Below are 9,959 nucleotides of genomic sequence, written 5' to 3'. Positions count from 1 at the left end.
TTCATGACAGAAGTAGGCCTGACCTCGCCCTTCTCGCGTGCCCAAGATGCGGACGCCTTAGATGTGATCGTATCACTGGCTTTCAACTATGAGGTGCCCTTCTGGTTCTCTCTTGCCATTGCTGGTTCGCCAGGGTCGCAGTGGCGGCTGGTTCTTTCCCCTCCTCCTTATCTACCAATGTTATCGGCGTATCACAGAACCGCCAAGCAGATTGAGGCTTATGATTCGTACTGGGCTAAAAGTTTTCAGTTCATAACGAGGCAAGTATCCCTGGGAACACTCGAGAAACTAGTTAAAGAGACAATAATGACGAGCGCAGACATTGTGCAGCAACTTTCTGACGCCTTAGGAGAACCTTCAAAGGATTCGGCATTATTTTCCCTCGGTGATATTAGTAAGCACATCCCATCTGTTCCACCGGGTGCTTGGCTTAAGGTTCTGCAAAAACACCTGCCGTTGCGTGCCACAATGGCCACCGATGTGTTCATAACCGATGTCGTCTACATGAGGGCCGTTGGCAGCTTGTTCTCCAAGTACGACAACAAGCACTTACTCCGGCATATGTTCTGGCTCTTCTTACTGATGTACAGCCCAGCGGCAAGCCCAAAGTTTCTCATCGGTGTGTTTGCAGACGCACGACTGGCCAAACAAGCTCGTCCTTTTTTCTGCGGCTTTAACGTCGAAGTAGCGTACAAGCTCCTTGTTTCGGCGTTGCACTACACTTCTACGGTCTCCAGCTATGACAGGGAGTTGGTAGACGCATGCTTCGACAGCCTAGTTGCGACAGCAGCGGCAATGGTGACAAGGTCCCGCTGGCTGGACGCCAACAGCAAATTCCTGGCCACCTCCAAGGTCCTTTCCATCCGAAAGCAACTGTGGCCGGATGAAGTTCTCCCAAATGTAACATCGTTAGAAAACGTCTTCCAAGACTTCCCGGATAACCAGACTTCCTTTTACGCCTACTGGATGCAATCTTACAAAGCTATCCGTAAAGTTAAAGGAAATGATTTGTACCAGAGGGTCTACGCTCAACCGCTCAATGCCCTACAACCGTACATGATCTACGACCCTATTGCGAACAATGTGTCCATCGCTATTGGTTCTCTCTTCAAACCGTTATTCAGCAGAAATGGCACTAAAGGCATGTTATACGGAGGCATCGGCTTCTTGATGGCACTAGAGGTTGTCAAATCGCTGGACAGAAGCGCCTTGCGATGGCACCCGAACGGCAGCGCCGTTGATTCCATTCTGTCCCCGGAGTCTATGGTGCAGTTCACGGTTCGCAATTCCTGTCCCGAGAATCGCAGCGTCTTTCCCGAGATCCCAGCAATTGAAGTGGCCTACACCGCTCTCCAAGAAGCGCTGATTAAAGACCGGCGCCGCTTCAGGATCACGGAGGACTTGACTGAAGAAAAGGTGTTTTTCATCACACTGTGCTTCATGACGTGCCGCCGAAGATACGTGCCGAGTGCATACAATGTCGACTGCAATAAGGCATTGCGAAATTCTCCCGACTTCGCGAAAACCTTTTCCTGCCCGAGCGGTTCCAAAATGAACCCAGTTCGCAAATGCACTTTTTTTGACTGATCAAAGTCCTGAGTTATCAATTTCTTTAACTTGATTCAGTCTTTCTCTCGTGTTTAAATCTCTTGTACTTGTTTCTTGTACTTTTCAATGCTTCCTGCTCAAAGGTTCCTGCTCATACGAACAACGGGCATGTGTTGAATAGCTGTAGAGTGAGCCACTTCATGGAATATTTATTTACTTAATACATTTTGCCGCGGAAATACTGTGCTCATATTAGTGTAGCTTCGCAAAGTTTTCAATCCGCTTCAAGGTTCGTCGTCATAGGCGAAACGTCTCCTCCGCGCCATACATCCTGCGTACTCCCAGTTGGGCAAGTAGAACAGAAGGGCGCGAAAGGTGGCATACGAAAGTGTCCCTTAGGAAAAGTCGACTGTACTTCATTTTTCCCGTCAGCTGGGCGTAATCTTATCGACGCTTTTCGGTCCCGTACTTGTTTGGGTGTATAAATTGGTGTGTATTATTTTCACCCTTATTTCCTGTAAAAATTGTCCGCCGATGTGCGTTGTTGGGCGAGTGGGTGAATTATTGTAAATAATAGGGGCATAGTGAGCTCAAAGGGACACACGCGAGAAAGGAACAGAACTGCGGTTGTTGTGTTCCCTTTTCGTCGGTCTGTTCTTGTGTGCAGTATTCCCTTTTTTTCCGCTGAAAAACTGCTGTGTTAAGAAGTAATCCCATTTAATACTGTCGTCGAAGATTTCTCCTCTCCAAATGTCATTTGGCACTGCATAGGGAAGGACGATAGTTGCTTGCTTTGTACGTTTTCTATCAGTTCATGCCATAATTGGCACTACAGACTCCACTTTGAACAATACGTTACCTCAGTTATTTCTTAGTGACCTTCCCTATGTGCATTCTCGCACAAGGCTTAATATATGACTTGCGGATAACTGGTAATTAGAGATTTGCTAGAATGAAGACATTTTAATGTTAGCTATTCAAAAGTATCCGTTCCCGTGGCCTTTGAGATATAAGACCTGTATTTGTAGCTACATACTTGGTTGACTACTATATACTTTATTGCATTATTCAATGCTAATGCTGCATTATCCTAAACAAATGTTCCCGGCGGAGCATTTTGCCGTTGCAGCTTCATCCAGCATTCGTAAAGCATTGCAGAGCCGCCTGCAGTATTATTTTATCTATAGGTCATCTGACCACTGAAGTAGTGCATAGTTGATTGCGATTTGACCGAAAAATGATTAAATGACCCACGTTTCTTGATCACTCGCTTTCGAGAAGATTTGGAACATCGACGCGGCTCGTGGTGTGTGCGCCGTCACAGCTTCCATTTATCGGAACATATGAATATAAATGGACTTTGAAACGTGTTTGTTATCATTTAAAAGACGCACTCACCAGCTGTGAATGAAGAGTCGACTTTAAGGTGGAGCAAAGGAGAAAGAAGCAAAAAATATTTGCTCATTTCTGTGACAGTTATTGAAATACACCATGGGTGCGACGCTTTGGCCACGTGAGAACAGATCAAGAATCGATTTTAATAATAAAGTGAAGTTAGAGAGTGGAAGAGAGGAGACTCTTTTAACGGAATGCCAATGGCTGTTCTGAGAATCCAAGACCATGTGCTTAACTAGAACTTTCAGTTTGTCTTCACACAGAATGCACTTAAAGTGGAGTGGCAGGCGAACAGCATGAGGAAACTATCGCTCTCTATTTCACTTCTTCGATCTAGAATGAAAAAAGATTCTTAAATTTTCCTTGTTTTCTCCTTTACTTTCTAAAGAAGTATCGGATTTATGTTCAAAGCCGAGGACAAGTCACCGGGGGCACTACTGAAAGGCCAGCCGATGTTGATCATTTCAATGGTTAGCCAAGACATGTATATCAATACCGGTGATAGGCGCTCACAGCTGAGAGCAGACGACGCAAACAAAGCGTCGAGCATCTCTCCTCTTCTCGAGTCGTCTGCGTCCGTCCCGGAAGCGGCACACTCCAAATGGCGTGTCGGCGCAAGCCCCGTAATTAAGACAGTCTTAAACTATTAGCGGGTGCATTAATCAGAACTAGAGTACACGCAGCTGTGAAGTGGAGAGGGGGGCTCGTCCGAATCGCTCGTCTGAGCGGCGGCCGCAGCAGCTCATTTCGCGGCAGGCCGAGCGAAGTCCACAATGCGATGGTGAAGCAGCGGCGGTTTGTGTAGCTAAGCCCTTTTTTTTTTTTTTCGGCCAGCGGGAACGGCCAACGGGGAGCTAATTAAGGGATGCCGCCTGCAGCGGCCTTGTGTAGAGAACATCCGTGCGTGTGGTCAGATGCACTATGGAAGGAGGGTTGAAGCGACGATCTGACAGCGTGGCACGGTTGACCCGGGAGGTCGGCATGGCCCGAGCATGCGAGGCCTTGGTATATAACCTCGGTGTCAACAACGGCTTCGCTCCAGGCACCATAGCTTCCAGTCTGCAACCAGGGCTGACGATCGCAGCGTGATGGCCCGTAAATGGCTAAGAGGACTTTTCAAGGTGTTTTTTTGTTTTTCTCGAAGTCATCAGATATCGATTTTAGGCGTGATTATAGGGCTGCGCCGCTACCCCGAGGCTCGTTGGGAAAAGTTTGACAATTTGGGGGAACTACGCTGTCTGTTTGAAATGGGTCTCTTGTAAAGGGGCGATAAGCGGACTCGTTTTGCTTTCTTCTAATGGCAAATTCAATTATGCGCATTCATGATAAAATAGAAAATATATGCGGTAGCCTTTCTCGCCAGTATTTGAAGTCTGAGCTAGCGAAACAGCTAGCGAAAGTAGAACTGAGCTGTCCTGACCTCCTTTGATAGAAGAGCAGCCACATGATGGCTAAAAAGCTTTGACTCTGAAAGTTACTCTATTTTTCACCTTTTAAGTTTTTACAGCAGGTAGGTTACCTGCTTATTGCTCTACGCCTGTACAGATTAACCAGATTAATGAACGCAAAATTGTGTGCGCTTAAAATAATCTCCTCCACTGGCCGGGCTGTACGTAATCTTTGTTTATTGCATAGTACATGCTGAATACTTAAGCAATACTTACCAAACAAAAGCATTCGAAATTTTTATAATGTTTCCAGTCACCAACTTTCCTGGTTTCGTCACTTTCTTGGAGCCTCTTACAAAGTGTTCACCAACCTTCTATTACATGCCTCGAGGAATGACTTTTTGTTGTCGTGGTTTTTTCCTGGCGAAACATACAAAAACACACAATTTTGTTAACGGGAATGAAAATAAACCTCAACAGGCAATAATAAATAAGTCTGAATTGGCTCCGGCAAAAATTATTAAGTGGAAGCTTGAGAGTTTCCCGAGCTCATCAAGATGCGGATAATTTTTTTGTAGATTCTTTATTTAGGAGCGACCTCATCATCATCAGCCAAACTATACCCACCGCAGGGCGAAGGCCTCTCCCATATTTCTCCATTTAACCCGGTCTTGTGCTAGCTGCATCCACATGACCCCTGCGAACTTCTTAACCTCATCCGCCCACCTAACTTTCTGCCGCCCCCTGCTACGCTTTCCTTCTCTTGGAATCCAATTTGTTACCCTTTGCGACTATCGGTTATCCTCTTTTCACACTACATATGCTGTCCATGCCTATTTCCTCTTCCTGATCGACGTAAGCACGGGTTGAAAGGACGCGGTACCGCGAAGTATAATCAGGTAAGCATTAGCGTTCCGTCGCGTCGTAGCCTCCGCGACCGTGATTATTTCTGTATGCGTGCCGTCACAATCTGCTTCGATCCGCCCTATGTTTCTATATTTACGTTTTTTTTTTTTTTTTTTTTTTTTTGCGTTAGCCAAATGGTAAATAAGCGTGTGCAACATGGAGGGAAGCAGGGGACTTACCAAGCAGCCGTATTGCGCAGTCTTCCGTTACAAGAACACCAACGGTCGCGATGATGGCGTCTTCACTATACTTCCCGGTGGCGTCTTCATTACTTCTCGCACTTATGGAAGACTTCAGTGCGCTAGGTTGTGGGAGCGAAGCAAAATAATTCCAAGCTCTCGAGAACAGTGCTGTGTTCTATTCACTTTCGCGGTGATTGTCACTGCAGGGGTTTGTCAAATAATTCCTGCATTTGGTTTGTGAATAAGTCAGCTTGACCAAGGCCAGAAGAGTAAACCGTCAGGATTCAGCCTTCGCGAATAAAATGAGTTCGCCACAGCTATCGAGGTGAGCTTTCGCAAAAAAAAAAGCAAGCTTGAGACAAGAATCTGACAGTGTGAACGAGCATTCTCAGTGTAGTGCATGGCGCGTAATTTCGTGTTTGCAGCTAAATTGCATCCCAGCTAGTTTGAAGCATAAAATTATGCATCGAACGCCGTTAATCAATAGTGTACAACATTCCGAATGAGAATCTACTATAAAAAACTATTACGCTGACAAACTGCGCCATAAATATATAATTTTTTTCATTTCACTATGAAATAGACGGGTGATAAAGAAAACGCGTCCACTCTTTTATATATTTAGGTGCTATTGCATCCTCTAACCTGATCTGGAATTTATACATTGATAACATATGCTGAAGCAACTCGGCGGATGAATTGCAAATATTGATTGATGATCTAGACAGGAAAAGTAGAAAGGTAGGCTTGAAAATCAATATGCAGAAGACTGAGGTAATGTTCAACAGCCTCGGGAAGGAACAACAGTTTACATTAGGTAGCGAAGTACTGGAAGTAGTAGGCGAATATGCCTACTTAGGACAGGTAGTAACCGCAGATCCGGACCATGAAAAGGAAATAACAAGAAGAATAAGATTGGGATGGAGCGCATTTGGCAAGCACTCGCAGATTATGACTAGCAGCTTACCGGTATCACTCAAGAGGAAAGTATACAACAGTTGCATCTTACCTGTACTCACCTATGGGGCTGAAACGCGGAGGCTAACCAAGAGGGTTCTACTTAAGTTGAGGACAACCCAGAGGGCTATGGAACTAAAAATGATAGGGGTAACATTAAGATATAGGAAGCGTGCAGAGGGGGTGAGAGAAATAACTCAAGTTACCGACATTCTAGTGGAAATTAAGAAGAAAAAATGGGCATGGGCAGGAAATGTAGTGCGAAGAGAGGATAACCGATGGTCGCTTAGGGTAAGAAACTGGATTCCAAGGGGAGGAAAGGGTAGCAGGGGGAGGCAGAAACTTAGGCGGGCGGATGAGGTTAAGAAGTTCGCAGGGGTCAAGTGGATGTAGCTAGCACAGAACCGGGTTAATTGGAGAAATATGGGAGACGCCTTCGCCCTGCAGTGGGTATAGTCAGGCTGATGATGATGATGATGATGATGATGATGATGATGATGATGATGATGATGATGAACATATGCTCAAAAGCCGAAACTAAGTTGTAGCTGATTAGAAGAAAACGGAAGCTTGCTTCCATAAACGCCGAACTAGCTAACTGCCTACCTGGCGCTGCTACGTCCGACATTGAAATATGCGAGCGTCATACGGGATCAGTATGAATCAATCCACTGTTAGCGCCATCCTACGGAGCTGCACAAAGCGACTAGTACGACTACGACATATCAGACGTGGGACGCGCTACACTGCTGCAACGGAGCCCTAGAAACGACGCAAGTCCTTTCCGCTTCTCGATTTACTCGAAGTGATAATATTGAAAAAAGTTCATAGAAGGCGGCCAGGTTCATTCTGTCAAAATATAGATGTACTAATTTCATGACTGACATGCCACATGGATTACAACTTCGTTCACTATATGTTTTTATATCCCTCCAATTTAAACGCAAGCCTCTATTTGCGACAGCGTTCCTGTCGTTCTGTGAGTTCTGAGAATTATCCTGTTACACCTATATGACAGCATGTATAAACTGCTATAAATATTAATTTTTCCTACAACAATTTTAGAATCGAATTCCTTTCCCCAGGAGCTTCTACGAAAAATAAAAATTGCGCCGTGTTCTACCCGAATAGACATCCCTGTTACTTCATTGTTTTCCATCACGTGCTTCTCCTACTGCGTAATGTCTGGTTTTAAGCCATAATATTTGTCCTCTAGTGACGCACTTAAGTCCTGTATCTGCAGAGCAGGATGGCTGTGCTACTATGATGTCGTTGTTGAAATCGATTTTCCTAGCATTGTGTAATGTTTATACTTCTGGCTGTGTGCGCTTTAGTTACATGCACCTGCATTCATCCTGTAACGGCCTTACGGCCGACAGTATCAATAGGTAAAAAAAAAATGGCATTTTTCATAGTGATAAGTTAAACTTCACTGGTATAAGAACGTCAGAAAAATGCAGCGTGCTAAAAAACTGTTAATCTGCTACGCCCGTACACACCTCCCACAGCATATCACATATCAGGATTGGAGCGATTCTAAGCGAAACTCACAGCCTGTAGGCTGTGCGCCACGCGTGAACAGAGAACTTCGATCAATAAGTGCGAGCCCGGGAACATGTGATATGCATAAGCGCTCACTACATTCTGTTGAAGTTCACATTTAGCGTTCATGTTAAATGAAGGATGATGTAATGAAGGATGACGAAATGATTAAATTGGTGGAAAGAGGTTAGCTGATTTTATGAAGTCCAGGAGTGAGTCACAATGCAGTCCCTGCGTCCAGGCAACATATGCAGCAGGATTCCAAGTTGAACGACCCACTACCTTCTCGTGACTGATTCTTGTCCGCCTCAGTGCTGGGCAGTCCCACAGCAAGTGGTGAATGTTGGCGTCAATGTTTACGCACTTGCACACCGAACAGCCTGGGCGGGGATATAAGTGGCGAAATTAAGCCACGTCCGAGTGATGGCAGGAGTGGGGGCAACCCCTACCTGGACCCTTCGAAACGCAGCCTCCTCTCCTCTGCACGGGTGAGACTGCGGGGAAGGGTTACCGCACACGGAGGGATAAGAGCACGTGTGCGGCGCCCGAGGTGTCCCTTTCTTGTTTAAAGGAGATGCTGTCAAAATTGCCGATTAGCCGAGAAGTTCTATACAGATCTCTACAGTAGCCAAAGTAGTCAGTACCGTAATGAAATTGGCGGTAGGAAAAAACAGTCAGGCGTTCCACCAGTGACGAAGGACGAGGTCAAGAAAGAATTAGAAGCTATGAAAAGGGGGAAATCTGCTGGAGAGGATTTGTTGAAGGACGGGGGCCATATCGGGCTATAAAAACTGGCCACCCTGTATACGCAGTGCCTGGTGTCATCGACTGTACCGGAACCATGGAAGAATGCAAACATTATCCTTATTCATAAGAAAGGGGACTCTAAGGACCTTAAAATTTACAGACCAATCAGCTTACTGTCTGTTACGTATAAGGTATTTACTAAGGTAATCGCTAATAGAATCAGGACAACCTTACACTGCAATCAAGCAAAGGATCAAGCAGGTTTTCGGAAACGATACTCTACTATCGATCATTACCATACAATCAACCAGGTGATAGAAAAATGCTCGGAATATAACCAGCCCTTATACATAGCATTCACTGATTGCGAAAAAGCATTTGACTCAGTTGAAACCTCGGTGGAGATGCAGGCGTTGCGAAATCATGGGGTAGACGAGCCGTACGTGAAAGTGCTGGAAGATATATATCTGCATAAAGAAAGTAAAAAATTCCCATAAAGAAAGGTGTAAGGCAAGGAGACATAATCTCCCCAGTTCTATTCACAGCTTGCTTAGAGGAAGTATTCAGAGACTTGGAATGGGAGCAGTTAGGAATAAAGGTAGATGGAGAATACCTCAGTAATTGCGATTTGCTCATGACATGGCCTTGCTAAGCAACTCGAGGGATGAACTGCAAATAATGATTGATGACCTAGACAGGAAAAGTAGAAAGGTAGGCTTGAAAATCAATATGCAGAAGACTAAGGCAATGTTCAACAGCCTCGGGAAGGAACAGCAGTTTACATTAGGTAGCGAAGTACTGGAAGTAGTAGGCGAATATATCTACTTAGGATAGGTAGTAACCGCAGATCCGGACCATGAAAAGGAAATAACATGCAGAATAAGATTGGGATGGAGCGCATTTGGCAAGCACTCGCAAATTGTGACTAGCAGCTTACCGGTATCGATCAAGAGGAAAGTATACAACAGTTTTATCTTACCTGTACTTACCTACGATGCTGAAACGTGGAGGCTAACCAAGAGGGTTCTACTTAAGTTGAGGACAACCCAGAGGGCTATGGAACGAAAAATGGTAGGGGTAATATTAAGAGATAGCAAGCGTGCAGAGTTGGTCAGAGAAATAACTCAAGTTACCGACATTCCAGTGGAAATCAAGAAGAAGAAATGGGCATGGTCAGGACATGTAGTGCGAAGAGAGGATAACCGATTGTCGCTTAGGTTAACACACTGGATTCCAAGGGAAGGAAAGCGTAGCAGGGTGCGGCAGAAAATTAGGTGGGCGGATAAGGTTAACA

This window comes from Amblyomma maculatum, chromosome 3, assembly GCF_055883805.1.
Source record: "Amblyomma maculatum isolate TAMU_Amacu chromosome 3, ASM5588380v1, whole genome shotgun sequence".
NCBI classification, from domain to species: Eukaryota; Metazoa; Arthropoda; class Arachnida; order Ixodida; family Ixodidae; genus Amblyomma; species Amblyomma maculatum.
This window is presented reverse-complemented; position numbering follows the sequence as displayed.